Source organism: Triturus cristatus, chromosome 8, assembly GCF_964204655.1.
Source record: "Triturus cristatus chromosome 8, aTriCri1.1, whole genome shotgun sequence".
NCBI lineage: Eukaryota > Metazoa > Chordata > Amphibia > Caudata > Salamandridae > Triturus > Triturus cristatus.
The window spans coordinates 1,157,899,313-1,157,916,454 of NC_140591.1; positions in this window are offsets into that span (position 1 = coordinate 1,157,899,313).

Genomic DNA, 17,142 nt, shown 5'->3' on the forward strand with positions numbered 1-17,142 from the left:
ATACGTTAACAAAGCAGCGCTTACCTCTCCTTTGTCCTTCTAACAAGCTCAGAGAGTACCTATTACCTTTCCAGTGATAAGCGTTATCGGAATGCCAGTTGGATCCCTGGTACCTAAGACCAGAATTTCACAGGTAACCTTTGCTCATACACTCTTCTCTCACACTATAAATGTCTTCTAATGGCAACACACGACCATGCTACCAAATCGAACCCCGACAATGTGTCGTGCAACTTCAATCGTCACACGTTTCTCCTGTGTACCTACAGGATAACAACAATTCCGTCTTTCCCAAGAGCAGCGCTTACCTCTGCTCTACTACGGAACCGTTACAAACTTCCGACTTCCTACATCCCAGAAGCCGTGCAAACAACATATAACTCAACGCAACTCAACATAGAGTGTTAGTACATAAATCAATACCAATCAATAACCAATAATCAATACGCAATGTACAAGCAATAATCACCAAACCAAAACAATAACAACCATCATTCTGCTACCAGAAAAACTGCTCCAGCGTGGAGTGCAAAATCCCTCCCTCCGTCACAGACCAAAGATCTCACACACATACACTATCCATACATTCGCGGATGGTGCCCACAACACCAACATTCACTCACCATCAATCTGTGTTTCTCGGGAGGCGATTATCTTCCAAACGCTGGCATTAAAGGAATTACCCTTTTTACCCTAATGAGCGACAAATCTACGTAACCTTCTGATACTCATTAGGCCCTGAACTTCACCTTTTAGTATTCCTCTCATCAGTCGGGATGGATCAGTTAGTTGCAGGAGTAGGTTGATTTCCAATTCTCTAATTTACCTTTTCATTAATACATTTTCAATGAATAAACAACCCAACTCATTCTGTAGTTATTCAATTCAATCTTTATCTAATTAATGCAAATTAAATCATTCATTTTAATCAAGTCGCAAATCATATTTACCTATTCTGGCTAATTGTCGTCCTCTATGTCAAATCTGGTAGTCTTGCAAATCTATGCCCATCAAATTTAGTAATTTCAGTTCATCAGGAGTTTGGGCATCAATTCAGTCCGTCAAAGATTCAGGGAAACAGCTGTCCTGCAGCGTCACCGTCCTCTCCGTCAGCATAACGTCAGGAAATCGAGAAAAGCCAGAAACTAACCCGCACCACCCTCTCTATTTTACCATAATTTATAGTAAAAATCATTGAAAAATTGTAACAAAAATGGGTCTTCAGCTCCTCTGATTGGTCAATCGAAATCGTCTGAAAGGGTTCACACAAAATAATGTCTCTTAGGTCATCAGTCCTGCTTGTTCTGGTTTTTAAAGGCGTCTTATTGTTCTTTCTGAAATGCTGGCTTGTTTCCCAGGACGACCTTGGTGGGAACAGTCTGGTTAGGGTCATGACAAGGCCACTGTAGCTGGCGTTAGCGCAGGCGCACTTCACCCAAACCTCATGTAGCATCGGCGGTCGGGTCAGATACCAGAGGCAGCCATTTTGTGGCAGGTCCAAATGGTCAACTTAAGCAAAAGAAACACAAAACGTAATTAATACATAGAATTGAATTGACTAAATAAATGTTATTCCCTCACTAATACCCATATGTGTATGTATTTATCTAGCAATAAGCAACACTCAAGCGGTTTATACTTACAAAATAAAGCACAAATCACAAATACATCACAAAAGCAACATATATCATGCAGTATTCTAATTGCCTATCATTAGTATGCGTACACAATTTAGTTTACGATATAATAAAATCATGCAATGCAATCCCACGTGTATTTCAATCATTAATAAGGTTGATTAGTAACTTCCACTACAATCCATTAATTCGATTATGATTAATTAATTAATCTAATTAGTATAAACATGCAAAATGGGGAGGGTATACAACATTTTTGCATTACCCGCTCCAGCACTCTCACCTCCATGGACTATGCACTCCTCGTAGACCGGAATTTCAACCCCGACAACCTCAGCAACCCCAACTGCACTGCCCTCCTGAAGAACCTCGCCAACATCAGGCCTGGCCAGCTCATTACCAGCCCCACTGACAAGGCAGAACACACCCTTGACTCAATCTTTGTAGGAGGAAACACACCACACAAACCCTCTAGACGGACCACCACTGAATACATTTCTCCTTTTCGAAATCCACCACACACAAGCCTACACCTCGCCCCCCCAGCAGGAACTGGAGCATCGTCACTGAAGAGCACCTCAAATCTGCCCTCAACCACACTCCTCCACCCACTATTCGTGACGCCAACTCTGCTACCAATAAACTCCACAGATGGATCACCGAATGCTCAAACACGCTCACCCCACTCCAGAACTCCAACAGAAATATGCCCCACCTGATTCACCACTGACCTCCGAGAATCCAGACGCACATGCCGACGACTCAAAAAAGCATGGAGGAACAGCAAAACCTCAGTAGCATGCACCGCCTACAAAACCGCCATGACAGAACACCACCAACTCATCAGAACCACGAAGAGGAACTTCATCAAGGACAGAATCCTCTCCAACTCCTCCAAATGTAAGGACCTCTTCAGCATCATACAAGAATTCACCAAAGCTCCCATTAAAACCTCAGACGCCCCTCCCTCCCAAGACCTCTGCAACAAACTTGGCTGCTACTTCCACCACAAGATCAAGACTCGCTACAACAACTTCAATGAACGGAACCAAAGCACTGACTCTACACATACCACCAATAACACCACCCAGCCTATCAGCACTGTCTGGACCCCTGTCACCACAGAGGACACCACTAAGACCATGAGGATCATACATCAGGAGCCACAAACTAACCCCTGCCCGTCACACGTCTTCCACAGAGCTGCTGCTGCCATAGCACACAAACTACGACATACTATCAACTATCAACTTCACCTTCAAAACCGGCATGTTCCCCGATGACTGGAAAAGCGCAAAAGTAAAGCCCTTCCTCAAGAAGCCCTGCACAGACCCGACAGAGCTCAAGAACTACAGAATCATGTCTCTCCTCCCCTTCGCAGCCAAAGTCTCAAGAAGATCGTCAACATCCAACTCACAAACTTCATAGATTCCAACTCAATCCTCGGCACCTCTCAATCCAAATTCCGCAGCAACCACAGCACCAAGACCACCCTCGTAGCCGCCACGAACAACATCCGCACTCTCCACGACCAGGCCCACACGGGGCCCTCATTCTATTAGACCTCTCATCAGCCTTCAACACCGTCTCCCACCGCACACTAACCATCAGAGTCCACGATGTCGGCATACAGGGAACTGCCCTAGACTGAATCGGTTCCTTACTCACCGGCCGAACCCTAAGAATCAGACTCCTGCCCTTCCTCTCCTAGCCCACAGAGATCAGCTGCGAGTACCCCAAGGATCATCGCTCAGCCCCACGCTCTTCAACATCTACATGGCCCTCCCTCGCACCATCATCAGAAAGCAAAGTATCCTATGCCGACAACACCCAGCTCATCCTCTACCTGCACAAGGAACCCAACATCACCAAACACAACTTCCAGGAAGGAATGAAAGACATTGCATCCTGGATGAGCAGCAGCTACCTGAAGCTCAACTCGGAGAAAACGGAAGTCCTCGTCCTTGGACCCACCCCCTCTGCATGGGACAATCCCTGGTGGCCCACTTCCCTTGGCAACCCTCCAACACCAACGGATCACGCCTGTAACCTCGGCATCATACTCGACTCCTTCCTCACCATGAACTGACAGATCAACGCTGTTTCTTCCATGTGCTTCAATACCCTCTGCATCCTCTGCAAGACCTTCAAATGTATCTCCCCCAAATCCAGAAAATCCATCAACCATGCACTCATAACCAGCAGACTGGACTATAGGAATGCCCTCTATGGCAGTATCAACAAATCTCTACTCTACAACATCCAGACTATCCAGAACACTGCAGCCAGACTCATCCTCAGCATCACATGACAAGACCACATCACCGAGCACCTGCAAGACCTCCACTGGCTCCCTGTAGAAAAGAGAGTGAACTTCAAGCTGCTCACTCACGCCTACAAATCCCTTCACAACACTGGACCCCAATGCCTCAACAAAAGAATCTCCTTCTACAAACCCAAGAGAAGCATCCGCTCCGCCGACCTTGCCCTGACTGAAATCCCACGCAGCCATAGAGCCAGAAAGGGAGGAAGAGCCTTCTCCTACATTGCAGCCAAGACCTGGAACTAATTCCCCCTCAGCATCAGACGAACGCCCACTCTGCAAGCTTTCAGGAAGAGCCTCAAGACCTGGTTCTTCAGATGAGACGGAGCTGCACAAATCCCCCCTCTCCCCAGCACCGTGAGACCCTCACACATGAGTAGTGCACTTCACAAATCCGTGATTGATTGATTGATTGATTGATTGATTGATTGAAAGATTGATTGATATGGCTAAGCTCTTGCCCTAAACTGTGAATTTTAGATTTTGTGCTGGAGCTGTTATTACATACTAGATAATCATAAATTCCCTGTGTCTTTGTATTTTTCAGGGACTTTGGTACTGCCTCGTTCAGCCATTGATTCCTCTAGGTCAGCCCCTTTGAGCCTTGGTTGAATACAGTGTCCTTCAAATTCTGTTTCAGCTGACAGAAGTATTTACTCTTTACCGTGCACTAGGATTATGAGTGCACCTTTGGAGTGCACTGCATTTTTTGAAGAGTCCTTGTGCACATCTTTTACATTTCCATAGCAAAGCAGGGAGAGGCAGGCAGCCTATAAGTGATGTCTTCTAGAGACTCACATATTTTGGGCCTTGATTGTGCTAGATAAACATTTGCAATTCTTTGCATATTGTGGGCTCCCTGTGTTTTGATGATGGCAATGTCTGCCTTAAAATGCACTTTGGGCGGTGTTATGAAATAACCAATATTTGACTGTCTTAATGGCATGTTACACTCCAAGGCTATGCAAGCATCTCCAATAAGTTCCACTCATTCAATCACTCTCATCAACTTACTAATTCATTCATTCATGTTCTCATTCATCAATGCATACATTAACTGGTCATTCATCCATGAATTAATTCATACAACAAACTGTCCTTGCGCTCACCCCATTTCAACTATCAACAGTGTTGTCCTAAGTATTTTTGGGGCCCAGGAAATACTTATTTTGGGCTTCCTGTTCATAATAACTTTCAACTTCATTGCCCATATGTTGGACTTGGCCCTTTCTGCAGCCTCCTGTTTTCTGAACCAATTTTTGTTGACTTTTAGGACTCTGCACACTGTACCATTTGCTAACGAGTGTTTAAGTACTTGTGCTCTCTCCTCTCAGTCTCTCATCTGGTACTTCCTTTTCACGAATTTCTTTTATTGTTTCTTCAGTACTTTTCCCTCTTTTCTTTCTGTGTTCTTTTCTAGAACCCTGAGCTTCTTCTTTGTTTCCGGAATCGCTGGATTCAGAGATCTGCAATCTTCTTCTCACAGAGCTACTTCTGGGGACTAAAGCTAGACTTGGTTCTGTTTCCCCCCTTTCAGAGTTTTCTTGTGTCTTCGACTCTTCGTCATCTGACTCAGTACTTGATTCAGATTCATTAAAATATTATTTTCCTGCGCTGTCCCCTGGATTCGGAATTCTCAATGTGTGACTTGCATTGATCTAGTTTTTCAGTCCAGCACACTTCACAGCTGTTGTTGTGGTCAGAATGACTTGTCTTGGTTTTCCCCACCTTGGAACAAAACAATTTCTTCTTCTGTGGACATTTATCCTTACCCAGACACCTGGGCTCAGATCATGGGCTGACTTCTTTTCAAGTGTGGTGGCATCCGCTCCAACCTGATGAAACACAGAATGAACTGCGTCAGCCAGGCCTTTACAGTATTCCAACACCATGTCATCAGTTATAGTAATCAGCTTGTTGACTGGTACAAACACGTGTCTCATTGCTCGTCCCATGATTATTTCATGAGGACTTAATCCTGTAGTTCTGTCTGGAATTGATCTAATAGTCATGAGTACCTGAGACAAGACATCTGGCCATTTCATACCTGTGGCTAAACACATTTTCCCTATTCTATTTTTGAAAGTACCATTCATCTGTTCAACCACACCAGAAGCCTCTGGTCGGTAGGCAAAATGTAGTATTTGTTGTACATTCAATGCTTCACAAATTAATCCTACAATCTCATTATGGAAATGTCCTCCTCGGTCTGATTCAATTGTCACTGGGAACCCGAACCTAGGGATGAACTCTCTCAGCAGTAGCTTGGCTACTGTCATCCCATCATTTCTCCCTGTTGGGAATGCTTCCACCCACCTAGAGAATAGGCAGACCACAACCAAAACATACCTCAGTCTGTTACAGGGAGGCATTTCAATGAAATCTACTTGCATTCTGGTGAAAGGCCCTCCTTCTTGACCTATCGTTCCCAGACTCACTACTGTCTTTCTCCCAGGATTGTATTGCTGACATATTAGGCATCTTTGACAAAGACTTTCTGCTACAAGTCTGAATTTTGCATTGTACCAGGTCTGCTTAAATGACCTGATCATGGCATATCTCCCTATGTGTCCCTGGCCATGATACATCTGTTCCATGGTAGACATAATGCTATCAGGCATAACTGGTCTTCCATCTCGATAGACCCACAAATGATCCTTTTCCCTTGGGGCACATCCTGCTTTTACCCACTGTTTCAGTTCCTCATCTCCTGCCTCTTCTTGCAACTGTCTTACCTCTTCCCAAGTTCCTACAATGTTAGCAAACATCAATGAGCAAGAAGACATTTCTCTTTCCTTAGCGCGATTGACCGAATTCTGATTACGTGCACAATACTGCGCCATATCATTTGCATATCGATTTCCCGTGGCAATATAATCACCACCCTGACTATGGGCAGCACATTTTACAACAGCCAATTGTCTAGGCAGCTGTATCGCATCAAGCAATTTCCCAACCACTTCAGCATTCTTAATAGGAGTTCCACTCGAGGTCAGGAAACCTCTTTGTAGCCATAGTTGGCCAAAGTCGTGGACCACTCCAAAGCCATACTGGGTGTCAGTTATCACAGTCACTCTCACACTATTCCCAATCTTGCATGCTCTAGTCAAAGCCACGAACTCTGCTACTTGGGCCAAATTCACTCCTTTCAAATAGGATGCTTCTATTACTGCTGCGACTGTGCATACTGCATACGCTGCACTCAGCACTCCTTCATCTGTTCTCAAACATGACCCATCAACGAACATCACAAAATCACTTTCTGGCTAAGGTACATCTTTTATATCTGGTCGTGGTTTTGTACAAAAATCAAGTACATCCAAACAATCATGATCTACTTCATCTCTAACTTCCACAATCTCGGCATCAGGCAACAATGTTGCAGGATTCACATTCAAACATATTGCAAGACTCACATTAGTTGTACCTAATATGACCTTTTCATACTTAGTCAGCCGACTGTGTGTCATATACTGAGTACGACTCCTTGTTAATAGGATCGCTACATCATGAGGTACAAACACTATCAATTGATATCCCATCACAATTCCTTCGCTCTGCTCCAAACTTCGACGTGTTGCAGCCACCGCTTTCAATCATCCAGGTAAAGCTACAGCTACTGGATCAAGCATTGATGAAAAATATGCAATTGGTCTCCTCAGTTTTCCATGCTTCTGGATCAACACAGAAAGTGCACATCTATTTCTCTCACTGCAATACAACTCAAATTCTTTCTCATAGTCAGGCATACCTAATGCAGGTGCTTCACACAAACCATCTCTCAATTTTCAAAACGCTGCCAATTCCTCCTTGTTCAACTCAATGGGATCTTTCACATCACTTCTCGTCAATCGCACCAAAGTTTTTGCGATCAAAGAGAAGTTGCTGATCCACTGACGACAGTATCCAACCATTCCCAGAAACATTCTCACCTCTCTTTGAGTCATGGGAGCTCTCATTCCTTTTATAATTCTGATTCTGTCTATGGTTATTTTCCTTAGTCCTTTCTCAATGTTATGTCCTAAATACGGTACTTCTTTTTTACAAAACTGTAATTTCGATGGTGACACTTTAAGTCCTCCATCCGCCAAATGATTCAGCAAGGCTATCGTGTCGACCTCACAGGCTTCACGTGTCTTTGACGCCACAAGAAGGTCGTTGATGTACTGGACTAGTACAGAACTTTCGGGCATTTCTAGACTCTCCAAAGACTTCTTCAATAGCTGATTGAATATTGAGGGGCTTTCTGTATACCCCTGTGGGATTCGGCACCATGCCAAAATACGCTCACCAAAACTAAATGCAAAACTTTTCTGACTGTCGTGGTGCAATGGGATGGAAAAGAAAGCATGACACAGATCAATCACTGTATACCATTCTGCATCATGGGGAATCTGAAATAAAATCACTGATGGATTTGGTACAATGGGGCAACATGATACCACAATTTCATTCACTTTTCTCAGATCTTGCACTATCCTGAATTTCCCATTAGGCTTTTTCAGTCCCATTATCAGTGAATTACATGGACTACTCATTATTTCTCTCAAAATTCCTTGCCTGATCATTTTCTCTATTACCGGAGTTACTCCTTCAATTATTTCAGGTGTCAATTTGTATTGCGGAACATTCGGATATGTTACTCCTTCCTTTACTGTTATTTTTTATTGGATCTACATTTCTCATTAGCCCTACATCTTCTCCAGTGAAATCCCAAACTTCTACTTTTACAGACTGTCTCAATTCTTTAGGTAATTCATCAGGGTTGAATACAGCATATGTTTCAGTAACTTCATTTTCTCTGTTAGTTATGGTCATCTTATACAGTACATCATCATCCGGTGTTTCAAAAGCTATTCCATCCGGGGTACAGAATATAGTGCAATTCATTTTGCACAACAGGTCCCTACCTAATAAATTCACAGGACTGGTGTCACACACCACAAAGCGGTGCATTTCTGAAAATTTCCCTATGCTAACTTTCACTGGTTCTGTAAGGTATGTTTTAATCTGTCTGTTGGACACACCAACTACTTGGATCGTTTCATCTGAGAGAGGAAGATTCTTAACATCAGCTGGTCTAACAATTGATCGAGTAGCACCAGTATCCACTAGGAAAGTAATATTTTCATTATTAACATTTCCATCAACAAAAGGTTGTGTCTGGTCTACTTCTAGAGTTGCGCCAAGGACGCACTCTCCTTCCTCCCTTCGGCACCGTCAATAACTTTCTTCTGAGTCACTTTCATCGCGTTGCAGCCAATACTGCGAGACAGCGCTAGCGCATGGCAGCTTATTTACCTGTTCTTCATTGTAGAATCCCGATTCACTACTATACTTCTGTGAGTTTCTGCTCTGTGGAAAAGGTGGTTTTGGCACCTGATTCTGTGGGGTAACAACTTGCTGCTGTTGCTGCAGTTGACCACTCACCTCATGCTGCACCTGTGGGTTCAATGATGGATTTTCATTATTAGTACTTGGGGAAAATTACACTCGGATTTCCAATGCCCTATCCTACCGCAATTATGACACGGAAATTTCTTTTTAGCTTCCTCAATATTCCCTTTATTTTTCCCAGGTTTAAATTTCGGCTTAGACCCTGCTTGTTCCACTAACTGTGCTTCTTGTCTCTCTGCTACCTTTACCTGTGCCCACATGGCCTTTTCTTTTAGTTTCCGCTGTTTTGCTTCAATTTCATCACTGAAATATTTAGCATGCCTCAATACTTCGTCTATTTTCTTGTTTTGCCAATCTGCCGTATGCTGTTTAATCATTTCACCAATTTCTGGACGTAAACCATATACAAATCTGTATACAAAATGACTCAAATCCTTTTCACTCAGATTCTCGTCTCCGCTAAACTGCTTAAAAGCTAGTATTAACCTCTCATAATATGCATGTACTGACTCCTTACTTTCTTGGTGTGTTCGATCAATTTTTACCCAATCTGTCTATTTAGGGGGCACTTTCTTTTTCAAAAATACCATAACCTGCTCATATTTCTTCATTACCTCAGGGTCTGGAGCTCCTGTTTTAGGATCCCTAGGATATTCCTGGGTTGGCCAATTTATCATGAGCTTGCACTGTGTCCCTAAATCTGCTGGTACAATTATGTCAAATAGACTATTCAAATCAATCCATAATACTTTAGACAATTTTACAAAAATTTCTACCTGCCTGTACCACTCGACGGGCTTTTCACGCAGTCGAGGGAAATCATTCGTAAAAGACAAAATATCCTGTCTTGTCCATGGAACATGTACATATCCTCCTCCTGGAATCTCTCTGATAGGGCATTCTGTCACTACCTTTTCCTTTTCTCTTACAGAAAACGCTGAAAATGTCTTATCTGAGGCATCATAGCGTTTTCTATACCCCCTTCTTCTCCATTTATCCACATCTCCCCATTTTCTCAGCAAAATGATTATGTCCTTAATCTGACCTATTCGTCCTGTGGTGTTCATATTTTCAATATCTTTTTCGGTGAAATCTACTCGATATGGTTTCTGTAAGGCTTTTACCTTGTCAATATCAATACCCATCTCATTTGCCCCTTCCTCTAACCTTTCATGTAAGTTTTTTGCTCTCCAGGTCACACTTTTGCACAAAAATAATAATTCTTCATCCTGATAGGTTTTCAATTGTTCTGTTGGGATAGTCCCTACTATTAATTCTTCCAATACCATTCGTAATTTGGCCACATCAATTGATTGGGATTCTTTGTCTTTCCTCTGCAAGCTTCTTAACCATTCACTTAACTCCTCTGTCGATGGTCCTACTGGTTTCTCTACATCTCCTTGTCCAAAATCTTTTTGTGTTTCTGACACTGTCTCTATCATTGTCATACGTCTCTCTGCACAATTCTGACCTACAAACGGGTTATTTGAAAAATTCGGTTCAATTACACTCATAGTCTGTCTCCATGGATTCTCATTCTGACTCACTCTTGGTTGTTCTACCGGTTTATTACTTCTGTAAGGGACTGTCAAACAATGCTCACTGTCCTTCTGTTAGTCAAAAATAGGCATTACTGGACCTATTGTTACTGGAACAGTTACCGCTTCTAGATTCTTAGTCAATTCTCTTATTTTCTCAGTTAATTCTAGAGTCGTTTTTGCTAATTCTACAGAATTTTCTCCATCTGTTTTTTCTTCCGACCTCTTTTCTACTTCTCTAGTCGGATTGTTTTTACCCAAACTTATGGATTCTGGTTCCGATTTTATGATTCGCATTGTTTCTCTCATTGGGGCACTTGGGGTTAATATTTCTGGTTCTGGCCGATACAGTGATGGATTCTTATAGAACATATCATCAAGAACATCATCCTCTGGCTCACTTACTCCATACCCGCTCAACTCCACATTATGCCTCTTTTCTACACACTTTCGTCCTTCATTCTCTCCTATAGTTCTTACAGAGAACACACCCTCAGTCATACTCGCATCCCGCCATCTTCTCATTCGATCATTATGCGTTTCATGTCCGTATGGTCTTCCAAACAGGTACCTATAACCTCTACCATTTCTTTGTGTCTCTCGTTCATGCATTTCGTCTTCCCATCCTGTCAAAGCCTCAAACTGTGTCAGCCTAGGTCTTGGTTCTAAATTCCTCATTTTCTCTCTCAGATTTCTCAAAACAGCCAAATTAAATGAACCATGTTCTGGAAAAGCTAATACTCCGTCTTCTTTCGTGTATCTCACCCAATTGTCTAACCAAATACAAGTATGATACCCATATTTCGCAATCATAAAGGATGCAGGGGTTTTCGGTGGAGGAAGTAACTGTCCTTCCCTAGTTTTGACCGGTTTGTCCTTCTTAAACCACTTCTTGGTTCTTCCTAACCATGATTTTTTTCTCTTTTTCTGGTGGATCGTAATACATTTTCTTGTCTTTCGTGTATCACTAGTCTCTCTTTACAACTGTACCGCTATTCTATCCAATCACAGACCGACTCACACTAACGCACCAATAAGGAGCGTCTACGTCAACCTGTATTTCTCCACTCCTAGCGCGGCGTACACTAATGCACCAATCCGGAGCGTTTCACAGTTCTGACCAACTGTCCAATCCCAGCGCGGTCGTTCTGACGTCAGCAGCCGCTGCAGCAGCTCCTGCTCCTACTCCTGTCTCTGTCTACCCCTCCTTTACAAATCTGCTCAGTAAGTTTTTGTTTCAATTTCTACAACTCTGTTAGTAACAAAATAGAAACGTCTCCATTGTCCGCTTCGCTAACCAAAGAATAGCAAAAGACCTTTCTCACGAGAATTCCGTCTTTCCCAAGAGCAGCGCTTACCTCTGCCCTACTACGGAATAGTTACTTCCGTTGATAAAGTAGCACATCCCTCTACTTCACCCTTCTAACAAGCATTAGCTAATTGTTTCTCTAGTATTTAAGACACATAGTTGGAGACCCAATGCTCCTGAGAAATAAATTCAGAGTTTCGCAATTAACCCGAATGCCTTTACATTCACGCACGTTCACACAAGAAAAATGTAGTACATTCACACAGAATCCTGTCTTTCCCGAGAACAGCGAACAGTCTGTCCTACTACAGAATTATGACATACGTTAACAAAGCAGCGCTTACCTCTCCTTTGTCCTTCTAACAAGCTCAGAGAGTACCTATTACCTTTCCAGTGATAAGCGTTATCGGAATGCCAGTTGGATCCCTGGTACCTAAGACCAGAATTTCACAGGTAACCTTTGCTCATACACTCTTCTCTCACACTATAAATGTCTTCTAATGGCAACACACGACCATGCTACCAAATCGAACCCCGACAATGTGTCGTGCAACTTCAATCGTCACACGTTTCTCCTGTGTACCTACAGGATAACAACAATTCCGTCTTTCCCAAGAGCAGCGCTTACCTCTGCTCTACTACGGAACCGTTACAAACTTCCGACTTCCTACATCCCAGAAGCCGTGCAAACAACATATAACTCAACGCAACTCAACATAGAGTGTTAGTACATAAATCAATACCAATCAATAACCAATAATCAATACGCAATGTACAAGCAATAATCACCAAACCAAAACAATAACAACCATCATTCTGCTACCAGAAAAACTGCTCCAGCGTGGAGTGCAAAATCCCTCCCTCCGTCACAGACCAAAGATCTCACACACATACACTATCCATACATTCGCGGATGGTGCCCACAACACCAACATTCACTCACCATCAATCTGTGTTTCTCGGGAGGCGATTATCTTCCAAACGCTGGCATTAAAGGAATTACCCTTTTTACCCTAATGAGCGACAAATCTACGTAACCTTCTGATACTCATTAGGCCCTGAACTTCACCTTTTAGTATTCCTCTCATCAGTCGGGATGGATCAGTTAGTTGCAGGAGTAGGTTGATTTCCAATTCTCTAATTTACCTTTTCATTAATACATTTTCAATGAATAAACAACCCAACTCATTCTGTAGTTATTCAATTCAATCTTTATCTAATTAATGCAAATTAAATCATTCATTTTAATCAAGTCGCAAATCATATTTACCTATTCTGGCTAATTGTCGTCCTCTATGTCAAATCTGGTAGTCTTGCAAATCTATGCCCATCAAATTTAGTAATTTCAGTTCATCAGGAGTTTGGGCATCAATTCAGTCCGTCAAAGATTCAGGGAAACAGCTGTCCTGCAGCGTCACCGTCCTCTCCGTCAGCATAACGTCAGGAAATCGAGAAAAGCCAGAAACTAACCCGCACCACCCTCTCTATTTTACCATAATTTATAGTAAAAATCATTGACAAATTGTAACAAAAATGGGTCTTCAGCTCCTCTGATTGGTCAATCGAAATCGTCTGAAAGGGTTCACACAAAATAATGTCTCTTAGGTCATCAGTCCTGCTTGTTCTGGTTTTTAAAGGCGTCTTATTGTTCTTTCTGAAATGCTGGCTTGTTTCCCAGGACGACCTTGGTGGGAACAGTCTGGTTAGGGTCATGACAAGGCCACTGTAGCTGGCGTTAGCGCAGGCGCACTTCACCCAAACCTCATGTAGCATCGGCGGTCGGGTCAGATACCAGAGGCAGCCATTTTGTGGCAGGTCCAAATGGTCAACTTAAGCAAAAGAAACACAAAACGTAATTAATACATAGAATTGAATTGACTAAATAAATGTTATTCCCTCACTAATACCCATATGTGTATGTATTTATCTAGCAATAAGCAACACTCAAGCGGTTTATACTTACAAAATAAAGCACAAATCACAAATACATCACAAAAGCAACATATATCATGCAGTATTCTAATTGCCTATCATTAGTATGCGTACACAATTTAGTTTACGATTTAATAAAATCATGCAATGCAATCCCACGTGTATTTCAATCATTAATAAGGTTGATTAGTAACTTCCACTACAATCCATTAATTCGATTATGATTAATTAATTAATCTAATTAGTATAAACATGCAAAATGGGGAGGGTATACAACATTTTTGCATTACCCGCTCCAGCACTCTCACCTCCATGGACTATGCACTCCTCGTAGACCGGAATTTCAACCCCGACAACCTCAGCAACCCCAACTGCACTGCCCTCCTGAAGAACCTCGCCAACATCAGGCCTGGCCAGCTCATTACCAGCCCCACTGACAAGGCAGAACACACCCTTGACTCAATCTTTGTAGGAGGAAACACACCACACAAACCCTCTAGACGGACCACCACTGAATACATTTCTCCTTTTCGAAATCCACCACACACAAGCCTACACCTCGCCCCCCCAGCAGGAACTGGAGCATCGTCACTGAAGAGCACCTCAAATCTGCCCTCAACCACACTCCTCCACCCACTATTCGTGACGCCAACTCTGCTACCAATAAACTCCACAGATGGATCACCGAATGCTCAAACACGCTCACCCCACTCCAGAACTCCAACAGAAATATGCCCCACCTGATTCACCACTGACCTCCGAGAATCCAGACGCACATGCCGACGACTCAAAAAAGCATGGAGGAACAGCAAAACCTCAGTAGCATGCACCGCCTACAAAACCGCCATGACAGAACACCACCAACTCATCAGAACCACGAAGAGGAACTTCATCAAGGACAGAATCCTCTCCAACTCCTCCAAATGTAAGGACCTCTTCAGCATCATACAAGAATTCACCAAAGCTCCCATTAAAACCTCAGACGCCCCTCCCTCCCAAGACCTCTGCAACAAACTTGGCTGCTACTTCCACCACAAGATCAAGACTCGCTACAACAACTTCAATGAACGGAACCAAAGCACTGACTCTACACATACCACCAATAACACCACCCAGCCTATCAGCACTGTCTGGACCCCTGTCACCACAGAGGACACCACTAAGACCATGAGGATCATACATCAGGAGCCACAAACTAACCCCTGCCCGTCACACGTCTTCCACAGAGCTGCTGCTGCCATAGCACACAAACTACGACATACTATCAACTATCAACTTCACCTTCAAAACCGGCATGTTCCCCGATGACTGGAAAAGCGCAAAAGTAAAGCCCTTCCTCAAGAAGCCCTGCACAGACCCGACAGAGCTCAAGAACTACAGAATCATGTCTCTCCTCCCCTTCGCAGCCAAAGTCTCAAGAAGATCGTCAACATCCAACTCACAAACTTCATAGATTCCAACTCAATCCTCGGCACCTCTCAATCCAAATTCCGCAGCAACCACAGCACCAAGACCACCCTCGTAGCCGCCACGAACAACATCCGCACTCTCCACGACCAGGCCCACACGGGGCCCTCATTCTATTAGACCTCTCATCAGCCTTCAACACCGTCTCCCACCGCACACTAACCATCAGAGTCCACGATGTCGGCATACAGGGAACTGCCCTAGACTGAATCGGTTCCTTACTCACCGGCCGAACCCTAAGAATCAGACTCCTGCCCTTCCTCTCCTAGCCCACAGAGATCAGCTGCGAGTACCCCAAGGATCATCGCTCAGCCCCACGCTCTTCAACATCTACATGGCCCTCCCTCGCACCATCATCAGAAAGCAAAGTATCCTATGCCGACAACACCCAGCTCATCCTCTACCTGCACAAGGAACCCAACATCACCAAACACAACTTCCAGGAAGGAATGAAAGACATTGCATCCTGGATGAGCAGCAGCTACCTGAAGCTCAACTCGGAGAAAACGGAAGTCCTCGTCCTTGGACCCACCCCCTCTGCATGGGACAATCCCTGGTGGCCCACTTCCCTTGGCAACCCTCCAACACCAACGGATCACGCCTGTAACCTCGGCATCATACTCGACTCCTTCCTCACCATGAACTGACAGATCAACGCTGTTTCTTCCATGTGCTTCAATACCCTCTGCATCCTCTGCAAGACCTTCAAATGTATCTCCCCCAAATCCAGAAAATCCATCAACCATGCACTCATAACCAGCAGACTGGACTATAGGAATGCCCTCTATGGCAGTATCAACAAATCTCTACTCTACAACATCCAGACTATCCAGAACACTGCAGCCAGACTCATCCTCAGCATCACATGACAAGACCACATCACCGAGCACCTGCAAGACCTCCACTGGCTCCCTGTAGAAAAGAGAGTGAACTTCAAGCTGCTCACTCACGCCTACAAATCCCTTCACAACACTGGACCCCAATGCCTCAACAAAAGAATCTCCTTCTACAAACCCAAGAGAAGCATCCGCTCCGCCGACCTTGCCCTGACTGAAATCCCACGCAGCCATAGAGCCAGAAAGGGAGGAAGAGCCTTCTCCTACATTGCAGCCAAGACCTGGAACTAATTCCCCCTCAGCATCAGACGAACGCCCACTCTGCAAGCTTTCAGGAAGAGCCTCAAGACCTGGTTCTTCAGATGAGACGGAGCTGCACAAATCCCCCCTCTCCCCAGCACCGTGAGACCCTCACACATGAGTAGTGCACTTCACAAATCCGTGATTGATTGATTGATTGATTGATTGATTGATTGATTGATTGAAAGATTGATTGATATGGCTAAGCTCTTGCCCTAAACTGTGAATTTTAGATTTTGTGCTGGAGCTGTTATTACATACTAGATAATCATAAATTCCCTGTGTCTTTGTATTTTTCAGGGACTTTGGTACTGCCTCTTTCAGCCATTGATTCCTCTAGGTCAGCCCCTTTGAGCCTTGGTTGAATACAGTGTCCTTCAAATTCTGTTTCAGCTGACAGAAG